This window comes from Ambystoma mexicanum, chromosome 2q, assembly GCF_040938575.1.
Source record: "Ambystoma mexicanum isolate Mex_15411 chromosome 2q, UKY_AmexF1_1, whole genome shotgun sequence".
Taxonomy (NCBI): domain Eukaryota; kingdom Metazoa; phylum Chordata; class Amphibia; order Caudata; family Ambystomatidae; genus Ambystoma; species Ambystoma mexicanum.
This window is the reverse complement of record NC_090924.1, coordinates 1,322,418,399-1,322,445,518: the sequence shown is the minus strand read 5'-3', so window position 1 is coordinate 1,322,445,518 and position 27,120 is coordinate 1,322,418,399.

The window sequence follows — 27,120 nt, the reverse complement described above, 5'->3', positions numbered from 1 at the left end:
CCTAAATACTTAATTTTGGCAGCTCTCCCACCCCTAAGCCTCCCGTTTCTGACGATTTAAAAACCCGCCCCAACCCCCTCCTCACCTGTTTTAATCCTTTACCCAACACCTGTATACATATGTTTTACTAAAGTGGTTGTTTTACATGTATTTCTTTATTTTCAATTCGATAATATCACTGGATACCGATGCGGACATGTACGTCATTGATAGAACCCGCCCCCTCACCTCCGACATACTGGATGAAGAACATGAAGACACTATGCATGACAGGTATCATTCCAATACCGCATTGATGTGTGAGAGACGGCATGCACTCAGACAACCGTACCGAATGTACCCTTGAACTGAAGTGGTTGCAGGAGATTTGCAGACCCCACTGAACATCGAAGAGCTGTAAAGGAAATCTGACAGGTGCAAAGTGATGTCAAAAGGAGAAGACACAATGATGAACAGACACAATTTGCAAATGCATAATGAATGAATATGTAACTGAAGAAACAAAGTAAACATATATACGAGTGAGAAGAAACCATACATACAAGGAAGATAAGTAACGAGATGAGTAGTAAATGTATATACATAGAAACACAAGGTAGATGAATTACATAGCCCCATCCAGGCTGAGCGGGTGACTGAAATCCTCTGGTGAGAGTCCCCTTGGGCATTTTAACACTGATCTTGCTGCGTGTGTTTGTTTCTTTGTGGGCCTTTTCGGCCACTGTTTTTCCTTGTTGTTCTCCCCCGCCTCCCTTCCGCCTTCCTACCTTCCCGCCTACTGGCCCGCCCTCCCCCCCTGATAGGCTCCTTCCTCTGTGTTTGTGCTACACTCTGGGCAGCTGGTCGCCTGCTCGCCATTCCCCATCCAGGTTGAGCGGGTGACTGAAATCCTCTGGTGAGAGCCCCCTTGGGAATTTTAACACTGATCTTGCTGTGTGTGTTTGTTTCTTTGTGGGCCTTTTCGGCCACTGTTTTTCCCTGTTGTTCTCCCCCGCTCCTCTTCCGCCTTCCTACCTTCCCACCTCCCGGCCCGCCCTCCCCCCTGATTTGCTCCTTCCTCCTTTTCACTGGCCCTCCCTGGGCAACCCATGCCCGACAGCCCCACGGCTAAGGGCCCCTTGGCAAAGGGCAGCCCCCTATTGGCGGATCTTGGTTGTGTCTGCAGGTGTCGCACTGGCCTCTCTGCACACCCCCCTTTTCCTACCTTGCAGACTCTCATACTCAGATGCGTTGCCACCCCGTTGCCTACATTCTGCACTGTATCAGTATTTAAAATTGTATTGTGAAACCTAGGCCTTTCTCCCTATATTCAGGATTCTCTTACTTAGGTGATCATTCTTTAATCCAGTGTGTCGTCATCTTGTCCTATTGCTCAACTGCCCTGCCTCCCACTGTCTCGTCTGCCTGCACCCTTCCCTATTGCTCCCCCCTTCCCTCTCCCTTCCACCTCTCTCCTCTCCCCGCCCACTCTATGGTGCTCTCTGTCTCTCCTATCTTTTCTAACTGCTTCTCTATTGACTATCCTGCCCTCCTCACTAAATCTGGTAGGAAGAAGTTTAAAAAGGACATCCTGGTCTCCAACCCAGGCCTTCCTATTGCTGACGCCTATACCAGTGCCTCCTCCAAAGGAACTCTCACCGACATCCTCTTTGTCATTCCTTCACTAGACCTATGGACCCTACATATGGTCTCTGTGCTCCCTCCTTTCTCCTCTTCTCCCATTTTTGGTGGCACCCGGTGGGATGCCCTCCTGGCCTCCTTTCATTCCTCCAAGGTCATCATTAATGTTTACTCAAATGGGACTGTCCTGGTCCAAGCCTCTCACGCCAACCTTCACCTCTTTGATAGAAACTTCCCACGCCTCATCAATTTCCTTTCTTCTCCTGCTGGCTTCCTGGCCTCCCCCTGCAACCTCCTCTATGGCTACCTTGCCCTTTCCTTCCCTCTCTGACCCCCCTCGGGCATCCTCTACACCTCTGCAGGGCGTACCTCTGATCTGCACCCCACCCTGGAAGTCATTCAAGAAATGCAACCTTCGCCACATTGCCACTCTTAATTCTCGCTCAGCTGTCAAACATTCCTCTGACATCTGCCGGCCTTCTCGAAGAACTTGACCTCGATGTCCTCGATCTCACCGAGACTTGGTTCACGACCATCTCTGTCACAAGCTTTGATACGCTCCTCCCTGACGGCTACAAAATCCTCTCTGCACACAGGTTCAATCACTCCAGAGGGGGTGTAGCCCTGATCTTCCTTGAGTGGATTCCTCCCTCTGTCATCCCTACGCAGGTCTACTCCTCTTTTGAATGCCTCGTCTGCAGGCTTTCTCTCTCCCAAGCCACTACCCTATTGTGGCTACCATCTATCGGCCACCTGGTCAGATCTCCTCCTTCCTGTCTGAGTGGGTGGACCTCTCCTCTTCACTCTTGGCCTTGACCACTCAACTCCTCCTTCTTGGAGACTTCAACATCCACCTGGATGACCACTGTCCTCCCTCTGGACTCTTTCACGACCTCTGCGACTCTCTTTCACTCACTATTCTCCCCTCTGGCCCGACACACTTGGCATGGCACGCTCTGGATGTTCTGATCTCCTCAGACCTTCCCATTTCTGTCCCTCTCACCACTCCTCTCTCCGGAAGTGATCACTTTCTCCTCTCCTCCCAACAGGCCAAGCCAACTCCATCACTGCCACCCACCTTCTCGGTGATCCGACCCATGAAGCGCGTATCAGTTGAGGCTTTTGCGGCCACTTTCTCAACCCTTCGTCCCCCTTTGGCTGACGCTCATGCTGACACAGCCGTCTCCACGCTCGACTCTGCTATATCTGATGCTCTTGATATCCTTGCCCCTGTCATGAGAATCTGCCTGAAGCCCAAAGCCAAGTGCAACTCCTGGTACGACTCCGACCTTGCCACCCTTAAACGCAAGTGTAGGGTGGCCGAGAGGAAATGGCTTGATTCATGCACATCCTCTGACATACTGGCCTGCCGCCTGCTCCAAAGGCAATACCGGCTCTCTGTCCTCACCAAGAAGAGAGCTCATATCCAAGACTGCATCTCTGCGGCATCTAACAACTGGGCTGATCACTTTAAAATCTGCAAGGAATCGGCCAATCCTGCCACAGTTTCTACCTCTCCTGTCCCCTCCCAGACCCTTTGCACGGCCCTGGCTTCTCACTTCATCCCTAAAACTCAGGACATCCTGTTCTCACTCTCCTCCTCTCCCTTCCCTCCCTCCACACCCTGCTCTCCCTCTGGCCCTTCTGCAGCCACCTCTCCTCCCTCCTTCTCTGCCTTTCCCCTGTTCTCCGCAGACAAAGTTTCTAGACAAGTCCGATCTATGAAAGGCTCGTCAAAACAGGTTCCCCCCTGTTCCTCCAAAACCATCAAGGACCACATTGACTCCCTGGCTCCTGCCCTGGCTGACTTCTTCAACCACTCCTTCACCACTGGAGTCTTTCCATCCCCCCTGAAGCACCCACTTGTGCACCCTCTTCTCAAGAACCCCTCTGCCGACCCCTCCTGCCCGGCTAACTATCACCCAATCTCCATCACCCCCTTTCTGTGCAAGCTCCTGGAGAAACTGGCCATCTCCCAGCTTAATCTCCTCACTGAATATTTTGGTTGTCTCCATGACCACCAGTCTGGCTTCAGAGCTGCCAGAAGCACGGAAACTGCTCTCCTGAACATCTGTGAAGACCCGCTCTCAAACCTTGACTCTAACACCCCCTGTGTCCGCATCTTGCTTGATCTCTCTTCTGCCTTTGACACTGTCAAAAATGCCATCCTGCTAAAGTGTCTCTGCGATAATCTAGGTATCACTGGTCAGGCCCTGGCATGGCTGACTTCCTTCCTCTCTGACCGACCCTCCCAGGTCCAACTTGGGTCCTTCCTCTCTGCCATCTTTTTCTCTACCTGTGGTGTCCCCCAGGGGTCTAACCTCTCTCCCTGGCTGTTCAACCAATACCTGGCACTCCTTGCCCACCGCATTGCCACTCTCTGCCACAACATTCAGTGCTATGCGGATGACACTCAGCTCATTTTCAGGCTTCCTTTGGCCACCTCTTCCCTGCCCCTCATCTCTGACTGTCTGTCTGCTATCCAGGAGTGGTGTGCCGCCAATGACCTCTGCCTTAATGCCAGAAAGACTGAGATTCTCCTCATCTGCACACCCACTCCCTCCTTTCCTGTAGCTCTCTGGCCGGCCTCTCTTGGCCCTCTTCCTGCTCCCACCCGCAAGGCTAAAAACCTGGGGGTCATCTTCGACTCCACACTCTCTTTCTCACCTCACATCTCTGAAGTCTCTAAGAAGTCACACTACCAGCTGAACCTACTCAGGGGTATTTTTCCTTTCCTCTCCTTCCCCCAGAAGCTCATTGTCTCCAGAGCCATGGTTTTCTCCAGGCTGGACTATTGTAACAGCCTCTTTCTAAATCTTCCTGCTTCTACTCTAAGCCCTCTGCAACTCATCCAGAACAGGACTGAAAGACTTGTCCTTGGCCTCAAGCCCAGGGATCGTATCTGTCCAGGAGTGAAATCTCTGCACTGGCTCCCAGTGGCTGCGAGGATTAAGTTCAAAACCCTCTGCATCTTCCACAAGGCCTTCTGGGGCCTGGGGCCTCATTACCTTCAACTCTTTCTTCCTAAATATCTTCCCTCTCCAGCTCTTCGCTCATCCGCCTCCAACTCCCTCAGGGTCAGTCGCTTCTCCAAGCAACGATTTGGTGGTAGATCTCTCTCTTCGGCAGGGGCCTCCCTCTGGAACAGCCTCCTCACCTCCCTGAAACTTGAGGAGAACCACCTTTGGTTCTGGAAGCGCCTAAAAACCTTCCCCTTTGCTTCTGCTTTCTCTCCCCCTCTCCCTTCTGATCTCGGACCCAAGCCCTGCCAGCTGCATGCTTACGCTGCCTCCCTGGCAACCCCTGCACCTGGGGACTGTTTTCTGTATCCCTACAGTCCCCAAACCAGCACTTATGTCTGCACTCACCCTGCACTTGCCACCAGCTGGCCGTTCTTATTTATTTTATGTCATTATTTGATTATCCCATGTACTGCACTTTCCCCCTTCCCACCCCCCGCATTTTAGATCCCTCTTCCCACCCCCCCGCACTTTCTTTCCCCCTTACCTTGCACTTGCAATGATACCTGGTTATGCCGTGGCATCAAGAAGACTCATTATCGAAAACAGTACTGTGACACATGACAACATACTTGCATGCTACAAATACAGAGAAGAAGCTACAGAAAAGTTTAGCTGTTTTAGAACTGTGGAAGATGTATCAGAGTGAGAGAGAAGACCCGCCTGAGAAGGAGTGGATGCTAAATCAGCATAAAGAGGAGGAAGTAATGCCCTCAGCTCCTCTTCCCCCTCCTAAAAATGATAGCACAACAGAAGACACACAGGGAATCTGTCATCTAATGGAATTAAAAGCAGCGGTGGGGTATGTTAATCCAACAAACACACCACCTGCTTATAATAGTTAAAACAGCATGGAAGAAAGTATGAATAAAGAATGTAAATATATGTCCACACGTGACGAACATAAAGAGCGCGATGAGAGAAGGGACAGACAGATAGGAATAGAAGAGGAAGTCAGGAGACAAGAAAGAAAGAAAGACAAAGCAAGTGGACTGACAATAGTACAAAGCAAGTGGATGGGAGGACAGATACTACTTAAATTAGGGAAGGGCATTGACGATGTTAAAGAGAGAGAAGAAAGAGAGGAAAGAGAAAAGAAGGAAAAGAAACAAGAATACAGACATTAGCCGATGACCATGAGGCAGAAGGTATAGGGAAAACGATTGGGGATCTATATAGACAGAGGAAGGAGAAGGGTGATTATGAGGCTATGGGGAGTGTCACAGGATCTCCAGTGAAGGAAATAGGAGATAGAGTGGATAACGCATTGCTGGGTGAGCAGAGAACGCTGTCCCTAAGTAGACTAGAACTTGATGATGAGGAAAGGTATAATAGCCATACCAGTTGGGGTATTTTGATGGCAGATGAAGAGAGGAAGGAGAATAAGAAAGCGTGAAGAGAAGGGGCATGCAGTTTTTCAATACATCCAAACATAGAGAGAGGGGTAAAATGATCAGATTTAGAAAATCTGAAAGAAAAAACACCACAAGCTATACCATATTATGAATGACCACCAGCATGGTCGCGTACTGGAGGGGATATGTCTCCGACTTATGCAAGCAGGTTAAGGTCACTGCGAGGAAGAAGACGAACCAGCAAAACTAACCCCACATGGAAGACCTGAAGTGTAGCGGGATATGATTTTGGACCAGGATTTACACAATTCCCATTATTAGAGAAAGGGGGAGGATGACCACAATGTATTCTGTGGCCACAAAAGACAAAGAAAACCTGAAATGTAAAGTACCTAGTTTGACAGCGTGTGTGGGAAAATGGATAAATGAGTTGGAAAGGATGACAGTGAGAATGATGCTAGCAGTGGATGTCATAAAAGGCCTACTGGCAGCTTTTCTAAGGGAGAGAGCTGATGACATTTGGAAAGGAGCAGGATATGTGAGTGTAACAGCACAGAACATGACACATGATGGAGTGTCATTTAATAATTGCATGGCAGACATATTGAGAACGCTTAGAGTACAGTATCCTGACATCTCAGACATGGGTGTGATTATGACAAGGAGAATGGGAGAGGAAATCTCTGTATGTACGCTAGGAAACACATTCACTATCTTATCTGGGTATTTTCAAAGATTATGAAAACAGTTTGTCGATTTTCTGCTGTTGTTTCCACTGTTGGGATGCATGTCCAGACCTCCGCCCCTCCCAAATGCTTAACATTCCGGTAAATATGTTAAAACATGGAGAAGGTGTCAGGGATGGTCTACGGGCAGGGAGGAGTCTTACTGATGGAAGTAATAGGTCAGGGTGGTGAGTTATATAAGGGATAATTAACCACTTGCTTTGCGTTAATGTTGTGTATTATATTTAACATTAGCTTATGAACTAATGCTACATTTACAAGTAGAAATCATATATACACAGATTCCACAAAACAGCTTCCATCCTTCACATCCAAAGGGTGTGACAGGCCACACGCAACACAGAAAAAGGGAGAATAGTCTTAGTTAATTAAGACTGATAAACATGAAATTATAAAAATACATATTTTAATCATTATCTTATACAAAACACAAAATCCTTCTGAAAGACATAAAAAACACACAAATTGATGTGTATCAGCAAAGAAAAACTTAAAAAAACACATAATTTATCAAAACATCTCATATTATTTAGAATAAAAGTGAGGTTAGTATAGGAAGGTGCAGGGAAGTTGTAATAATCAATCCTTTAAACAATTCTTCCCAAATTAAGGACTTGTTTCTCTATGTGTCAACACTTAGTCGTGTTTCTATGTCCAACAAAAGAACGTGTCTGAATTAATCTCAATAACGTGGTTCCATGGACACGTCTTCAGGACGTTTCTTGTTTGTACAACTTATTCAAGACGAGATATATTGCATAACATCTGTCCTTATTAGTGTGACAAATTACAAAAAACCAAAATAAAATATTGGTTACTAAATCACTAAAAAAAATTAACATCTCCCTATCTTGTGCGAGATGGATGTGTCACTAACCTTTTATTTCTTTAGTGGCATGTGAGGTACCATTTCTGAAAACGATATCTGCACAGTGGTCCAGATCATGGCAATGATTGCATACTCTGGAAAGAAAACCATATGCACATATTTTGGCTCTTTTTTACTTCTGAGGCGCATTTCAGAAGAACAAATATTTATGCATAGTTAATGCCAATTTGACTATGTCGATATTATGTAATCGATTTTGATATTTTGTGTGTTAGAGGTTCAGTCTTGTAACAACCCGCAAAATAATAAGATCCTGGATAAATCAATTAAGTAATTGTGCATTGTCTTTTGATAGTGGGCAAATAATTAAAACCCTGTGCTTTTATTAGTATATTTTGAAATTGGGATTGCCAACTAGTGTTCAACGCTTCACAGTTTACTGAGCATTATTACACATTGGACCTGTGAAATTCTTAATAATATACAGAGAGAACTCCTGAGCATTTCATAGTGGGATAAAAGTGAGTTTAGTTTGTCCATTTCTATTCCTAAAAAATGATGTGATTTAAAATGAATATTGACTCATTACACTTATGTTGCATATAAGAAAGAGAACCCTTCATTAGGCGGATAAACATTGTCAAGTAGGCTTACGGGGTTAGATTCTATCCCCTCAGAAATGTTTAACATAAAGCACTTGGACCTTTTCTTTAAGTCTCTTTCCCTGCAGGGGCATCCAATTCTAGTAACACAATTTCAAAGAATGACCAACAGAATGTTTAAAGCTAGTCTTTATAATCCCTTTTGCTTTCTGTCCAACTTTAATCTACAACAAAATAGTTCTCCAAGTTCGGTCAACTGAAAGTGTTGATAAACCTTTTCTTCTGAAGTCCACCGCTATTTCATAAACTAAATATATACCAAATGCTTTTCCCGGGCAGTCCCTTCCAGGGGTTTACTCATGGTTCTGCCCTTTCCCAGGAATTCTGAAAAGAGCACAATGGTTAAGCTTTTGAACAGCCTCTGTTTCGTTTAATACATAAGCCTTCTTAGGTTTCTCATTCACCTCTCATTCTCTTAAAATGTACTTTGTTCGTTTCACAATCTGGGAAGGCCTCTCCATGGCCAATAGATTTTTCTTTTTTTAAATTTAATATTTTAACCCATCAACCTTCCTACTTGGGTCTCTACACGACCTTGGGTACTCCATGACTTGGAATTCTCTAAATGGTCCTATCAGATGTCTTATAGGTCTCTTGGTTAACCTATGTCTCTCCACAATCTTGGATTCTCTCCAATATCTCTTCAGATTGACTTTGTCTCTTTCTGTGGCCTTAAATTCTCTTAGCTTTGTCACGGGTCTCTTGATGACCTTCAATTCTCTGAGGTCTCTCGCTGTTCTTTGTGAAGTGCAATATTCTTGGAGTTGTGGGTATCCACCCCTCCCGGGACAGGCAATAATCATCCTCCTGCTAGCAGTTCTTCTCCATCATCTTGAAGCAAATGCCTCACCCTCAGACCTTCCCACGGATATTAGGTTTCATGGGTGGGGCAACTTGCTAGGTCCTTTCTTTCGTCCAGCACCACTTCTTCAGGTCAGAATTCTGATATAACCTTGCAAGATCAGCTTTTGCAGAGGCGCTATAACATACCCTACCTCTTCCCTGGTAGTTGTCTCTCATGTATCCAGGGGATAGATGAATGCCTTTCTGCTTCCTCTCAGTATCCCTCCCCTACCGACTTGTTCCTCCATCATTTATAAGGCTGTGGCACTGAATGGTTTTCTAAGCCGGTCAAGGATTGTTTTTCCAGTGAAGGGTATGTTTTACATTGCCTGATTTGTTGGCAGCCTAGTAAGTCTTCATTTGAATTCTAACTATATCCCTTCCCTTTGATCTTTGGTCGGTCTTGATTGTTATGTTACATTACAATTATTTATAGAGTGCACAATCGCTCAAGGGCATCTGGTGCTAGACTAGAGCAGGGGCTAAGAAGAGAGCAATCTAGAACAGGGTAGTTTATAGTAGGCAGCGGAACTGATAGTGATCCTCAATGCTCCTGAGGACCACTATCAGTTTATTTAGCAGCCGCGACCGAGAAGACACGTCCACCAACCCATGATACACACAACCTGGGAACTTCAACAAGACAGGCATCCATGCAACGAAGCACATGGCAAGGAACATGGGGAGTAAACGTCTCTTGTAGATATACGGGCCTTGTCCATAGAAAGCCTGATGCATAATACAAGCAGACTTAAAAATCATCCTCTTACTGACAGGATGCCAATATAGGGCCGCTTTACAGGAGAGATGTGGGCATCATAAGGGGAACCAGCCACTGCACGGGCTGCCAAATTTTGGAGCTGTTGCAGCCAATGTATAGGAAAAAGAGGTTGGGCCAGGAAGAGAGCATTACAGTAGTCAATCTGACTCAACACTAACGCGGCCAAAATCCGAGGTTGTAGTAGAATCGGAAGATAGCCAATGATTGTTCAGAGGATTCCTAGGTGGTAGTTTCCAGTCTGACATATGTGCCTGCTCTGCGCCTCCATAGAGAGAGAGGCAGAGATCTTAACTCCCAGATTCTAATGTCTGTAACTGCAACACGAGGAGTCCTCAGCGCCGGTGGCCAAAAGTAAGAGCTCCACAGAGAGGAGGCAGGAACAACTATCAATATCTCCGTCTTAACTCCATTGAGTTTTAGCCCCATGGCCGCCAAGCAGTCCCGGAAGCGACCAAACACTGCAGCCACATTCAGATGAAGTCGAAACAATAATCTGTGTGTCGTCGGCATACGAGTAACAGTGAAGATCTTCGGAGCGTACAAGATGACCAAGAAGTTGTATATACACATTGAAAAGTGTGGGGGACAAGGCAGATTCATAAGGAACTCCACAGGAAAGAGAATGGGATGCCGAACCAAAATGGGGGAGAGAAAGTGATTGAGACCTGTCAGTAAGCAAAGAGGCAAACTTGGCCAGGACTAAGACAGATATTCCTGTCAGAGACAGGCAATGCAATAGGAGGCAAAGGTTGACAGTATCGAAAGCCTCTGATAAATATAACAGAATCAGGGCACCCACCCCTCTAAGGCCATCAGTCAACATAAATCATCCATGACTGACACCAAGACACTCTCAGTACCTCGGCCAGGTTTAAGTTGGATAATAGTCAGCTCCAAATCTTTAAAGCAAGCCCTCTGCTCCATTTTGAATTTACCAGTATGAGCAGATACCCTGCCGTGTTATTCCGCATTGCTCAGTCTGCTTGCAGCGAGCAGAGCTGGTGGATTCAACCGACTGGGAGCTTTGTGGCTCTCAGACTGAGGGTAAAGTGTATGATAAATGATGCTCAATGGTCATGTGTAGAAACTGCAAGATTCCTGGCTTTCGCATTGGGGTTTCCTTTAATTTGGTTTTCCTCTGTGTTCACCATTTCACAAACTCTTGCAGTTCTCTCCTTCTTCATTTGATATGCTGGTTAAAGTCAAAACGGGGATCGTAAAAGAAAATTGACAGCCATTATCTCCATTCTGGGACATTAATCCAAATTTGTTTTCAGGATTTAAAGAGTAATTTAAAGGGCAATGTTTTCCTTTATAAAGAATAAATAGGATATTCTAGTTGGATATTCTGCTACTAGATCATCTTTGTAGATAAAGAGGACTCTTTTTGAAATGAGGAAATGCTTTGTCTGTGAAGGGACGGTGAGCCCAGGAAATACCACTCCTTTCATCCTCTTTCAGGCACATCAGGTAAAAGGATGGGATTTATCTTCAACTCACCACATACCTTTTTCCTTTGTTCCCAGCTTCCCTTTCTGATTTGATTGTTGTCCTGATGTATGAAATCATTGGGCCTAGTCTTCTGAGGTTCTTACTTTCTTTCCAGGTCTTCTTTCATTCTCTCCTGTTCTAATGGATAATTTGTAGTATGTTGGGGAAATTAAGGATCCTATTTTCTTTAACGAACAGCGAAACTGGGTTAGACATGTGTCTAGTACTATTTCTTCTGGGAGAATGTTTCACCATGGTAGCTGATACAATGCAATGTGCACCTTTTACCTTTAGTCATATTCTAGTTTTAGGATAGATGTCTGAATCACCATGGGCACAAGTGATGATTATGGATTTTCCATGGGAAAGATCTCAGGGCCACACTAAATATGTGTGACTAGACGTTTGACTACTACTGGAATGTAACAGAGCTAGAGTATATATTCCCTTGTTCATAATAACTGGTATGTGGCATTTGGGATAGCTTAACTTTTATTTTCTTATAGCCTCATTTTCTTCCTCTGGTAGTTCTTCTAGTAGGGCTCCATAATCAGTCTCAGAAGGTTGTAACTATCTTATTTCCACCGGCTCTTCCTGTCTGTTCCTAGAACATTACCTAGAAAGAGGAGGATTAAGGTCTGTACTTGGTTTTGTCGATTGAGTGGAGAGAGCGAGAGTAGGAATTCTGGACCAAGTTTTTCAGAGTTCTTAGGTGGCGTTTAACATATTTTGGCTGGGAGGGCACAAGCTGTTATCTAACCGGTATTGGCAGTGTTTCCTTTCTACTAAGCTCTATGTTCTTGCTGTAAGGTAATGATTGTTTGGCCGAGGTGATTCTTCTAAGACAGCAGATTATGAATCGGCATCTAGCATAAAGCCAAGAGTCTAATGGTCGGCTCAAGAGATACTGAATAGAGTCACTGTAAGGGCCCCTCTAGATAGGGTGGTAGGCAATGTGTCAAGTAGAGCCAGTCATGTAACTGTTTGCTGTTAATTCTTAGTCCCCCAACAACCTTCTAACTGAGTCTTATATCTTACAGGTTAGCTGATGGGTTGATTCATGCGATTATGATCAAAGCTCCTTTTGATTCTTATGGAAATATTTGTCGTCATGCTCTGTTCTTTCTAGCAGGGTCTTTCATATTACAGAATTGGAGGCTTGAACCACCGGAAGGCAGGCTACCTGGAAAACTCTAGGAAACACAAACTCCAAATAACGTGGCTTCTGTCCAGCAGCCCACCCCACAGTCCCAAAGAGTCATTTAAAATTGGTCAAGACTGCCAGAAAAATCTTCACTCTCACAATAGGACTGTGGTATTTTGAATCTGATGTTCCCAGTAAACACCCTTTATAACATGTGTACAGATTCTGCATGCTTCCTATATGCAGTGACTTGACTTGCCATGATCTGACTAAGAATTATCCGTGGAGTACGAGGATCCCTAACACTTGCAATAGTCAAATTCTAGAGTTCCCTTGTCACTCTGGCATCAGTGTTACCAGCATGTGTTCTTGCTCTAACCGGGAGAGATTGTTCTCTTCAGCTCTGAGTTAGCTAGGGTTTCCCCAACTGGATGGTGCTGCTAATATCTTGTATTCTTGATAACCAGAGTCCTTCAGAATATCATCTTTGTTTCCTGAAGTCTGGCAAAGATCTGGGCTTCAATCTCAGGAGCTACAACATGGATCCCTATAGTAGGCTGTAGGACCTTTAAAAGTAGGTGAACTCAATATGGTTCCCCTAAACATTGAATGTATTTCTAGAATGGGTGTGATGGTTTCATGGGGATAGCTGTGCACCTACTCTTGTTTCAGAGTCATTGTTACACTCACCTGGTTCCCACAGGGGCGTCGATCGGACCCAGACAGCTGCGGTCACCACCAACGTGATGCGTAGTGAAGAGATGACAGTCTGGACTAGCCCGCCTAATCTTGTCTGCTGGACTTGTAGAAGTATTCTCCTGCAAGTGGAGAAAGGGATTTAGCCACCAGTGGACTTTAGTGATGGTCCCCCCAACTGTTCTCGTTCTCCCCACTAATCACCTCCGATATCCCCTCTTGATAACCTCACCTTATGTTTTTAAATGATGAGCTCTCCATCCTGCATGGCATGCAGGGGTGCGTAGATACCAGTTACTTCTTTTTTTTTATTTTTATTTTTTATTTTTTATTTTTTATTGGTTTAAATTCAAACCTTTAAAATATTTCACAAAGCAAAATTAAGAATTAAAAATTAAAAATAACACATTAACCTTTATCATTTCTCCCAATTAACCTCCTCCCTTTTATCCCCAAATCTTGACATTGCTCGATCGTTCTTAAAGTACGTAAAACGCTTGGTCTAGCCATCTCCTAATTACTCATTGTTGTCCTTTAAGCTCTCTTCTATGTCGGCCAGGAAGGAGGTCAAGGGTATGATTAGTTTCATGTCCAAACCATTCCACATGCTCTGCCACCACACATCAGCGCACGCCGACTGATGATCGTCGTGCCACCGGCCCAGATGAATTGATCTTACATCTTTCAACGCTGAACAAGAAAGGACTAAATGTCTAAGGGACTCCGGCTCCTTTTTACACAACCGACAGATGGGATTTAGACCCACATTGCACGCCCAGTGACAAATTCGATCCCTGGTTTTCGAGGATTTATCCGGAATAGCATAAATGATCTTCTAGCTTTCGGATTCGGAAAGCGAGTCAGATATTTTTGAAGGATGTTGTACCCTCTTGCTTCGGCAGGTGAATCTTACATTGCGTTTGCAGCTAGACGTTCAGTACATGTATTTATCCAGTCGGCGCGCCACACTGTCACTTTAGCTGCCGTTGGATTTGTGTGAAGAGTTTTCAAGTTGATGTTATTCATTACTAAAAGATCTTCACATCGTTTAACCCATTGCGAGAGGATATCTGGACCTTCAGATGGAGCATGATGAAATATCTGAAATTGGAATATTCCTTCCTCTGCTCTGGTTTTTCGAAACAGTGCTAGCTGGTTCCAGCATATCCTAGCGTGCAGTGAGATTAGAGCTAATTCATATCTCATACAAGCTGATGGAATTCCAGGCGGTAAGCTTAAGGACTTAGTCCAGAACATATGTTCCAGTGAGGCCCAGTGAGTCGACGGGCATCCAAAAGCATTTTCCGCACCATAGGTCAAGATCGGGACAACTTTTTGTTCATAAAAATTGCGCAGCGGTTGCATTGAGAAGCACCCGTATTTTCTGTGTATGACTAGGCCCTGACAAGCCAGCTGGCCGCACTTTCGCTTTGAGTCTGCTACCCAAGGCTCGTCGCAGATACTGGAGTTTATAATCATGCCGAGATATTTTACACTTTTTGAGATTTGCAATTTCTCTTGATTTAAAGACCACACATGTCTTAAGCCCCTTGATTTCCGGCTTGTTTTTAAGTTATCAAAAACCAGTATTTCAGTCTTGGTAGTATTGATCTTTAAGTTGTTCTGGCACACATATTTTTGAACTGCTTCCAGTTTGCGTTGAAGCCCAATTGGTGTCAAGTCAAGGATTACCAAGTCGTCAGCATACAACAGCCAGTTTACCTTCGATGAATTGAGTTTTGGTGGAAAAGATCTCACAGATTGAATCGTTGCACCGATATCAGAGATAAAAAGGCTGAAAATTGCTGCTGCTAACGGGCAGCCCTGCTTGACACTTTATGCGTCTTGATTTGAGCAGATAAGGTCCCAGATTGGTCGAGCCGAAATGCAATTGAGGTATCAGTGTGAAGTTCTTTAATTGCTGCAAGTAATCCGACTGGACAGCCCCACAATTCCAATTTTTGCCACAACACTTCACGGTCGATCATGTCAAATGCCATGGAAAAGTCAACAAAGGCAAGATACACTCTCGTGTTTGTTCTTAGGGCGTCCATTTTCAGCAGATTTAATACAAGCAGGTTCAGAGAGCACCCAACAGATTTCACAAAACCCGCCTGTCTTTCGTCCACTCTATTCGCTGTTTTCGGCCAAGCAGTCAGTTTTATTTGCAACAGAGATGCGAAAATCTTGCCCAGAGCATCAAGCAAGGCCACCAGTCGGTAGTTTTTCGGTGATGATCTAGTACCTTTCTTGAATATAGGCACTATTATCCCTGTCTTCCATGAGGCTGGTATTTGTTTTTGCGAGTTGATTCTTACAAATAAATCACAACACAGGTCAGCCCATAAGTCAGGAGACTGTTTAATCATACAGTTCGACAACCCATCCGGGCCAGGTGCCCAAGAGTTTTTTGCTCTCACGATTATCTCACGGATGTCGTCTTTTGAGAACTGTAGATTCCATGATATTATGTTAGAAGTTAACTTATTTGGAATGAGATCTTTATGATATAGGGCTGTGAAGTGGTTCACCCACTCTATTTCTGGAACCGGGCAAGCTTGCAGGGGCACTTGCGGGGTTTCCATGCAATTGATTGTTCGCCAGAACTCACCACTGTTTTTATTCATTAGAATCTTCATCATTGCTTCGGCATCATTCTGGTGTAATATTGCTCGATGGCTTTTAATCTAATTTTTGTAGGATTGTCTAACTGCTTTGTTTTTCGCTGCTATTTCTCCCTTTGGGCCTTGATTATTTTTTCGAATTTCCGCTCTCATCGTTCTTTTTCGTTGTTTTATCATAAGATCAAAACTATGTTTTTTCTGAAAAGACCAGTTTTTCAGACCAATATTTATTTTTTTGAATTGCGTCAAGATTGGCACATAATCAATCTCCTTCGACGTTGACTTGAATTGGTTACAGATTGTGATTACCTCCTTTTCTTCCAGCTTTAAACGAAAGCGATTTGGTTCCACTAAAATTTTAGTGTTCCATTTTTTACTCTGCGGGCCTCTTAAATCTTGAAATTTTAGTTACAGCATTTCGTGGTCACTGTTGTTCATTGTCTGAATTTTCATTGAGTTAATTTTCCCATGCATGGTGTCAGAACGAAGATGGGCCTCATTACACGGATGGCGTTAGGGATTTACCGGTACTGGTAAAATACCGGTACCGGTAAATCCCTACCGCCTTACTACGAGGTCCCTTTGCGGGTTGGGGGATTTAACGCCTGCTTTTTGCAGGCGTTAAAATCCAACCCGCTAAGGGACCTCGGAGCTAATTACGGCACCGCAAAATTGCGGTGCAGTAATTAGCGCCTTCCCCATTCCCATAGAGCCCTATGGGGCAGAAATGGGAATGGGGAAGGGCAATGGCGGAAGGGGGATTTACCGCCCCTCCAACCTTGGAATGGGGCGGTAAATCCCCTTTCCGCCAAGGCGGTGCCGGTATTTTACCGGCATGAGCCATGGCGCTAATAGCGCCATGGCTCACCGCCTTCCGTGTAATGAAGCCCATAGTCAAGAATGGAACTTTGGCCTTCTCGCTGCCACGTCGACTTTGCCGGTATATCGCCTTGCGTGTAGCCGTTTAGCATTGAGATACCAGTTACTTCACTGGTTTAAAGGTACTGGAGGAGTTCCGGAGGAATATTGACTCCAGTGTCTATAAAGTTCAAAGAGTTCAATATGTCCGATGTTCACTCTTGTTCCATTCCCTCGTTCGGTTGCAGCTGGGTCCAAAAGAATATTGCCTGGAGGCAGCTGATGGCATTCAGGTAAGAGTCTGTATTACCAAACACTGTCCGGTAAAAGTTGCATGAGTTTAACTTGCTGTTTTCTCTCCCTTTATAGGTGCGGCATAGAAAGATGCGGCGAATTAAAGGATAATACCTCCGGTGGTACAGCAGGTAAGCCTATGGTGGCAAAGAGATTGTCTTTGTCAGTTTTCTCGGTTTACCTTGTTATTCCTTTTGTTTTCCCCCCAGGTGCTGGGTTTCGACGAAGAAAATGATTGAGGCAGCGCCGAGTTGAAAGATGCGGTGGACTGGTGAATATAACGCGGCGCTGCTGCTGGCGAAGCGACGCGTGCTGAAATAATGTCCTTTCCAGACTCGGAGATGTGCTGGGTCCAGAATCAGGTAAGGAATCAAATAATGTCCGTGATCTAACCTCTTCTCCTTTCTTTTCCTTTTGTCTAGGAGCTCCGGATTCGCGGCGGGTGTGGCAGAAGACTGGATGCTGACTTGCAGACACAGTGAGCGTTACGCTGCTGGATGCAGAATAACACGAAGCATGAGCTGCTGTTCGGGCGTGGTTTAAATAGCCTGCAAAATAGTCCCAGGTAAGAAGTTCCTCAGAACCACACCCGAGTAAAAAATAGTCCCTGTAATAAAATAGTCCCATCCAGGCCTCACGTTGGCTTGGACTCATTTGCAGCATGGTCTGCATAAGGTAAGTAAAGTCTATGAGCCTGGCGCCTAAGGCGCCAGGACTGAATCCAAACAGCCCCCGCCGGGGCTGTTGGAGTTTTAATGAGTATCTGGATGCCTGCTCCCGGGGCTGATGGACTCGATCCGGATGCCCAGGGATAGGCATCATGACAGCACTCCCCCCCCCCCAAGGCCCCTCCTAAAGTTGTTCTTCCCCTTGGCCCTGGCTTGTCTGGGAAGTCCCGATGGAATTTTTTCACCAATCGAGAAGCATGAACGTGGTCACTAGGTTCCCATGACTTTTCTTGTGGTCCGTAACCCTTCCAGTCGATTAAATAAAAAAGTCTTGATTTAACCATTTTAGAGTCCAGGATGTTTTTACCTCGAATTCAGGTTCTCCATCTATTAGGATGGGGTTAGGTGGTTTGGTTAATCTTGTCCCGGGTAGAACTGGTTTTAGAAGTGAAACATGAAAGACAGGATGAATCCGCATATTAGAGGGTAATTCTAATTTGACGGCCACCGGGTTGATAATGGCCTTAATGGTGTAAGGTCCCAAAAATCTAGGATTAAAAGTCTGAGTTCATTTCAGAGGTATATGTCTTGTAGCCAGCCAAACTTGGTCTCCGATTCGATATGGTGGGGTCTCACTTCTATGTTGATCAGCATTTTTCTTGTATTTCTCTTTTGCTTGTTTCAAATGTTTTGTTGCCTCTTTAAAAGCTTGTGTAATAGTAGAATGCAGATGAGTTACTGCCAGCATTTCTAAATGCTGGGGCGAATCGAATTCTGAGGTTCGAGGATTATGTCCATATATGGTATAAAAGGGGTTTTGTCCGGTTCCTGAATGTACCAAGTTATTGTATGCGTATTCAGAAATCCATAAAATGTCCTTCCAATTACTTTCGGTTTGGTGGAGCATACAACGTAGGTATTGTTCAAGAGTCTGGTTGGTTCTCTCCGTCTGACCATTGGTTTGGGGATGGTGACTGGTTGATAACCTTACGTCGATTTGTGCCAATTGACAAAACTTCTGCCAAAATTGCGAAATGAACTGACTACCTCAGTCAGAGATCAATACGGAAGGAAATCCATGTATTCAAACAATATTTTCGAGAAATTCATTGGCCAAGATTGAAGCAGAAGGTAATCCTTTTAAAGGAATAAGGTGGGCCATCTTGGAAAAAAGATCCACAATAACTAGAATGGTGTTGAATCCATTACATGGCGGTAGATCTGTAATAAAGTCTAAAGACAAAGTGTGCCATGGTGTGGGTGGAATATCTAAAGGTTGTAAAAGACCAGCTGGTTTCTTCTTTTGACTTTTGTTCTGGGCGCAGATGCCACAAGACAGTACAAATGACTTTACATCTTTTCGCCAGGTGGGCCACCAGAATTGTCTTTTAATTTTAGCTTCAGGTTTTGCAATACCTGGGTGCCCTTCATTCAGAGCTTCATGGTAATTGGACATTACTTGTTCTTGTAGTTCCTTGTGTGGTAGAAATAGACGCCCTTGATAGTAAGGTAGGTCATTGACAACTGAATAATTTGGGCCCTTTTTAACCCAGTCCTGCAGAGCTGCTGAATCGAAAAGTTGTTGGATCTTTAAATGAATATCTTCTAAGGTCTGTAGAGTAGTTATCCCAAGAATTCTTTGTTCAGGAATTATAGGCACCGGTTCCGGGTTCGAATATGCTTCTCCCATCCCAATTCGGGATAAAGCGTCTGCCTTACCATTCTTACAACCTGGTCGATAAGTGATCACGAAATTGAATTCGGCAAGGAATAAGGCCCATCGAAGTTGATGCAATGATTGGGCCTTGGTTGTTTTTAAATACTGCAAGATTGGTGATTACAGCAATGGTATGCCTGGCACCGAGAAGATAATGCCGCCAAGCCTTGAAGGCGGTTTTGATGGCTAACAACTCTTTATCAGTAACCGCATAGTTTAATTCGGAGGCTGAGAATTTTCTGGACCAAAATGCTACTGGATGAAGTTGACCGGTTTCCGGATCCTTCTGGGACAGGACAGCCGCCATGGCTAAACTGGATGCATCGGTTTCAACTATGTATGGGAGCTCGGGGCATGGATGCTTTAAGACAGGTGCCGACATGGATTTCAATTTCAGTTCTTGGAAGGCTTTTTCAGCCTCTTCGGTCCACAAGAAGCGTTTGTTTTTTCGCAAAAGTGCTGTGATGGGGTGTACAACATATGAGAAGTCAGGAATAAATCTGCGGTAGAAATTAGCAAATCCAAGCATGCTTTGCACCCCTTTAACTGAACTGGGTGATGGCCACTTGAGAATTGCGTCCACCTTTCAAGAGTCCATTCGGACTCCTTTTGGAGTCAGGATAAATCCAAGGAATTCAACTTCTGTAGCATGAAAAACACATTTTTCCAATTTTGCATATAACTTGTGCTTGCGTAGTTTCTCAAGGACTGCACGAACGTGCTTAACATGGTCTGATTCTGAGGAGGAGTACACTAGAATATCGTCTATGTATACGACAACACAGACGTCAATGAGTTCACGAAGGACATCATTCATAAAATACTGGAAGGCTGCTGGTGCATTGCACAACCCGAAGGGCATCACCTGATATTCGAATAATCCGTACTTGGTGCGAAAAGCGGTCTTCCATTTGTCGCCCTTCTTTACACGTACCAGATGATATGCCCCTCGGAGATATAATTTAGTGTAGATGCAAGCATCCTTTACTTGGTCTAGTAGTTCGGGGATCAGAGGCAATGGATATCGGTTCTTCACTGTGATCTGGTTTAATGTGCGGTAGTCTATGCACGTTCTGAGGTCACCTTCCTTTTTGGGCATGAAGAATAAAGCTTAAGATGCGGGGGACTTAGATGGACGAATGAAGCCATTAGCAAGGTATTGGCCCAAGTATTGTCGTAGGTGACGGTTTTCGGGTTCCGTAAGGGCGTAGATCCTACTGCATGGAAGTTGTGCACCGGGTATGAGGTCGATTTGACAATCGTATGATCTATGAGGTGGTAAGGTGTTTGCCTGTTCTTTTTGGAAAACATCCTGGAATTCTTGGTATTCCTGAGGTAACTGCATGACTGGATTAGCGACTGTGGCCAGGCTTTTGTTCAAGGTTTTTTCCGGGTAACAGGTGTGTGCACACTCCAGGAAGGTTGCTCTCTTCTCTCGCCAATCAATACAAGGATTATGTGATTCCAACCAAGGTGTCCCCAGTATTATTTGGAACTGGGGGCTTTGATTAAGTCAAACACAATAGTCTCTCGATGCCCATCTTGACCCAACAGTGTCATCTCTGTGGTGGAATGAGTTACAGGCCCAGAGGCAATTTCAGTTCCATTGACTGTGGTGATAACATCCAAAGTGGTCTTTTTGCAGAGAGGTAGATTCATCCTAGAAGCCAATTCGTGGTCCACATAGTTTCCTACGGCCCTGCTATCAATGTATGCCCTAACTGCGTGCATACGTGATGGCTGCCTTGGATCAATAAGGACCATTGGTATGATTAGGTGCGAGGTCTGAGTGTCCTTCTTTAAGCTCGGCTAGCGGACCTCTACGCTTGTCGGGCGTGGTCATTTCCCGAATCAGGCTCTGTTTGATTTCTATCAGCAACTCCGACTACTTTCTTGGATGGTTTTATAGGGCAACCCCGTAGAAAATGTCCTGAGGCCCCACAGTACAGACACTACTGCATCTGTCGTCTCCTTTCTCTTTCTTTTTGAGTTAAGGGTCCCTTAACCCCCCTGATCTGCATTGGTTTTGATGCATCTGTTCCTTTGGGAGTAACATTGGGTTTAACCAATACCCGATTCTCAAACTTAGCTCGATCAGCTTTTCTATTCTGAAGTCGGTGGTCTAGCTGGACCACTAAGTCTATATATTCTGCGCAATCCTGAGGTGAGTTCACAACTTGGGCCAAAACATCTTTGAATTCACCCCGAAGTCCACGATGAAATAATGTAATTCGCTTTACCTCTGGCCCTCCGGTTTCCACCACCAATCTATTGAAGGTTGCGATATAAGTTAGCAGGTCCTGGTTTCCTTGTCGTAGGGATAGAAGTTCGTTATCCAGGGCCTGTCCCTGTGAATGTCTGGCGAATAGTCTTTCCATGCTCAATTGAAAACCCTGAAAATCCCGAAGAAGAGGGTCATCCTGGTTGACTAATGAAATTGACCAATCCGCTGCGCTGCCACTAAGGTATGACAGTACAAAGGCTACTTTGGCTTGGTCGTTTGGAAAAGCTCCTGGTCTGCATAAAAAGTGCAAGTGGCATTGGTTCATGAACACGGCGAACCTTTTCGGGTCCCCAGCAAAGTGTTCGGGTGGAGCTAAACGAATGCTCCCTGGTAGAACCAATTGCACAGGGCTGCTCGATGAAACGGGGGTTGAATTCCCCCTAAGTCCAGGTAGTGGTGTTTGCCCGGCTTGGTTTTGCAGCAGTTGTCTGGCAAGATCATCAGTGCGCTCCTTTGACAAAATCAGTTTTCTCCTGAGGGCATTAGTTTCTTGGTGCGCGGAGTGCACTTCTGCCCTAAGTTCTCCTAACAACTGGGCTAGTTGGCCGGTTTCTGAGGTATCCATTACGCCTGGGTGGGGATTTGTAGATAGGCTTCGTGTTCTGTTACGCTCACCTGGTTCCCACAGGGGCGTCGATCGGACCCAGACAGCTGCGGTCTCCACCAACATGATGCGTAGTGAAGGGATGACAGTCTGGACTGGCCCACCTAATCTTGTCTGCTGGACTCGTAGAAGTATTCTCCTGCAAGTGGAGAAAGGGATTTAGCCACCCGTGGACTTTAGTGATGGCCCCCCCAACTGTTCTCGTTCTCCCCACTAATCACCTCCGGTATCCCTTCTTGGTAACCTCACCTTATGTTTTTAAATGAGGAGCTCTCCATCCTGCATGGCATGCAGGGGCGCGTAGATACCAGTTACTTCACTGGTTTGAAGGTACTGGAGGAGTTCCGGAGGAATATTGACTCCAGTGTCTATAAAGTTCAAAGAGTTCAATATGTCCGATGTTCACTCTTGTTCCCTTCCCTCGTTAGGTTGCAGCTGGGTCCAAAATAATATTGCCTGGAGGCAGCTGATGGCATTCAGGTAAGAGGCTGTATTACCAAACACTGTCCGGTAAAAGTTGCATGAATTTAACTTGCTATTCTCTCTCCCTTTATAGGTGCGGCATAGAAAGATGCGGCGAATTAAAGGATAATACCTCTGGTGGTAAAGCAGGTAAGCCTATGGTGGCAAATAGATTGTCTTTGTCGGTTTTCTCGGCTCACCTTGTTATTCCTTTTGTTTTCCCCCCAGGTGCTGGGTTTCGATGAAGAAAAAGATGGAGGCAGCGCCGAGTTGAAAGATGCGGTGGACTGGTGAGTATAACGCGGCGCTGCTGCTGGCGAAGCAACGCGTGCTGAAATAATGTCCTTTCCAGACTCGGAGATGTGCTGGGTCCAGAATCAGGTAAGGAATCAAATAATGTCCGTGATCTAACCTCTTCTCATTTCTTTTCCTTTTGTCTAGGAGCTCCGGATTCGAGGCGGGCGTGGCAGAAGACTGGATGCTGACTTGCAGACACGGTGAGCGTTACGCTGCTGGATGCAGAATAACACGAAGCATGAGCTGCTGTTCGGGCGTAGTTTAAATAGCCTGCAAAGTAGTCCCAGGTAAGAAGTTCCCCAGAACCACACCTGAGTAAAAAATAGTCCCTGTAATAAAATAGTCCCATCCAGGCCTCACGTTGGCTTGGACTCATTTGCAGCATGATGAGCCTGGCGCCTAAGGCGTCAGGACTGAATCCAAACAGCCCCCAGCCGGGGCTGTTGGGCTTTTAATGAGTATCTGGATGTCTGCTCCCAGGGCTGATGGGCTCGATCCGGATGCCCGGGGATAGGCATCATGACAGTCATATGATCCCACTGCTAACACCACTTGTCACAGATCTCAAAAGAACCACTCAGATCTCAATGGTTGTCATTTCTTGGCATGGATTTACAACCCTTCAGATCTGAGAAGATTTCTAATTAGCATTTATTAGGAGTTTACAATATCAGGCTTTGGGTTGGACAAATGCCTACAGGTGCTAGCAGATGATTTTAGAAATGACATGGAATTACTTAGGAAACAAGTATCTATAATGGGATAATCAAAAGTGGGGTTTTCTAAAAGCTTCCTCCACCACATGTGGATTTAATGGTTTAACATAAAGCTCATGAATCTGTTTTTATAAGTCTCCATCCATTCAGGGATATCCTATTAGACTAATACAAGTACGAAGACTTGACCAATCGAAAGTTCAAAACTAGTATTTATATGCCCTGTAGCCTCCAGGCCAACCCCAATATGTAAAAAGAAAAGAAATTACCTCTTCAAATTTGGTCAACAAAATGGATTTGTAAACCTATCCTTCCAAAGTCCATCCATAATCTAAAAACCAACTATATATCAAATGCCTTTCCTTGTAGCCCTCTCCTGGGGACTGTTCTGCCCTTTTCCAGGAATTCTGAACCAAGCCCATTTCCTAAAGCCTCTGTTTCCATTGATGCACCAGCCTTCTGAGGTGTCACCATTACTTCTGGCTCTTTGAGACATTTGCAGGTCTCTTCACAATCTGGGAAGACCTCCCCAAGGCCTCTAGTTCCTTTAATACATCAAACTTTTTAGGTCACGCCACAACCTTGGATTCTCCCAGGCTTCCCTCAGTGCACTTCATCACCTGGGAATCTCTCATTGATACTTTCAGAAGTCTCTCAGGTCTCTTGATTCTCTCAGAGGTGTCTTCACTCTCTCCACAAACTTGGAACCTCTCTGCTTTCTCTCAGGTCTCTCTATTGCTGTCATTTTCTCAGGTTTCTCTCAGGTCTCTTCATGACCTAAGAATGGATTACCCCAATGATGTCCTCGGCTTTCTCTCCTGTCTCTCTACAACATATAATTCTGTCTAGTTTCTCTCAGCTCTCTCTACGACCTTAATTTCTCTGAAGATACTCTCAGGTTCTATCTACAATCTTCCCTTCTCTCTTTATTTAGGGCAGGATTCTTGGAAATAGTGGGTGCGCCCCCATTCGGGGTCCTTTCCAGAAAAACGATATTCTTATCTTTCTGCCAGCAGTTCTTATTTGTAAGCATCTTCAAGGAAGATCCTCATCCTCTGGCCTGCACTCTAATGGCAAGGGTTTTGAGTGAGATCTCATACTGGGTCCTGTCTTACATTCAGTATCTGCTCTTCTGCTTGGCCTGTGGCATATCCATGGCAGATTAACTGTTAGCACAGATGCTTGCACATGCACTTCCTCTTGCCACAGGAAGTGCCAACCCTAGGTATCCAGGAAGCAGATGAATACCTGCCTGTTTCCTCCAGTTTCCTCCCATACTTAGTTGATCCTTCTACTTTTTTAAAGCTGGGCTGGTGATTGGTTTTCTAACCCATCTCAGGATTGTCTTTTCCAGTGTAAGCTGTGTTTTATGTGCCCTGATTAGTTGGCTTACTCGTAAGGTTTCCTTTGGCTTTTAAACTTTGTATTACTTCCCTTTGGACAGTGGTTGGTCTTGATTGATGGTTTCAATTAGATAAAGGTCCACGACAAGTCTTTAAAGTGGGAGCGAGCCCTCTGTGACATTTCTTGTATTTGTATTTGTATTTGTATTTGTATTTATTTATTTATAATGCGCACCAAACCCAGGGGTAACCAGTGTGATCAGATGCACCATCACAGTGTTTTGTGGTCCTCAACATTTCAGGAGTGAGCAAAGCACCTGGTTTTAGCAGACCGCAGGTTTCCGGGCTCTCAGGCGTGGACTAAATTACTCGATTGGCAGTGCTCTGTGTTCTCTGTGTATCCAACCATGGGTTTCCTGTCTTTCATGCAGAGGGTAAAGTATTGGATGTGTTTTTCTTAATTTAGCTTCCTCTGTTTTCACCAATCGTCAAACTCTTGCATTGCCCAACTCCATTGTTTGCTAATCTGGTTCAAGTTGAACCAGAGAGAGTGCCTACATGACAACAGTTATGTCCATTTTATGAGCTTCATACACATTTGTTAGGGTGATTTAACAAGTCCTTATAAGGGCTACGTTTCTCATTACCAAAGTTTAACTCTTCTGAGGCAAGATGGATTTTGTAGGTCTGGATAAACTTTATTCAGAACTCTTTTTGAAAATGAGGTAAAAATGAGGTAACTCTGCGTCTATGATCAGAGGGCAAGCCCAGAGAATCCCACTCCTTTCACCCTCAGGGAGGTACTTCGGGTAGGAGACAGACCAACCCAGTGCCCTGTGCCTCAGTCTTAATAGGCAATCTCAGTCTTAAAAGGGCAGTCTCTGCCCTTACCAATCCAGAGCCACCATGAGCAGGAGCTCCTTCCATCTACTGCTGGAGCTGCTGACACCAGGTATGTCATGAGTCCCTAGCTACAGCATGAGCGTGCGTCTTGAAGGCAACACGCGGCAAATTATTTAGTAATATCCGCACTGCTCCAGCGTCGCCCAGTGCGGCCTTTCCTGCCAGGATCTGCCCCATTAATGCACTCAAAGTGCATCCAGCCACCAATCGAAGCCCCGAGGTCCACACCATTTAAAGATGGCTGTCCGCCGCATCTTTAGCCCTCCATCCGGCCCCGCAACCCTGCAAACATCGTGATTGGCCCCTCTCCTCTATTGGGAGCCAACCACAAGCCAGCAGGTTCCGAACCGGCCCACCTCGAAGGCATTGTGCACTGTGCCTATCTCTAGCCTGTATATGCCACCGAGCATAGGGCTAGATCCCCTGCCCATCTCCTCTGGGGTAAACATACCGCCCCTTACAGCAACCTTTTTTCAACTGTTCCAGCCAGCAACCTGAACTGTTTCAAGCCTTCACTGAACCCTGTTCTCGCAGTACGGTATAACACAGACTACTGCTCACATTGTGTAGTGCCTTATGGTCGCTTAGAGACCACTGTGACCACTTGTGTTGTGCCTTATGGTCGCTCAGAGACTACTGTGACATTGTGTAGTGCCTTATGGTCGCTTAGAGACCACTGTAACATTGTGTAGTGCCTTATGGTCGCTTAGAGACCACTGTGACCACTTGTGTTGTGCCTTATGGTCGCTTAGAGACTACTGTGACATTGTGTAGTGCCTTATGGTCGCTTAGAGACTACTGTGACATTGTGTAAGTGCCTTATGGTCGCTCAGAGACTACTGTGACATTGTGTAGTGCCTTATGGTCGCTTAGAGACCACTGTAACATTGTGTAGTGCCTTATGGTCGCGTAGAGACCACTGTGACCACTTGTGTTGTGCCTTATGGTCGCTTAGAGACTACTGTGACATTGTGTAGTGCCTTATGGTCGCTTAGAGACTACTGTGACATTGTGTAAGTGCCTTATGGTCGCTTAGAGACCACTGTAACATTGTGTTGTGCCTTATGGTCACTTAGAGACTACTGTGACATTGTATAGTGCCTTATGGTCGCTTAGAGACTACTGTGACATTGTGTAGTGCCTTATGGTCGCTTAGAGTACAC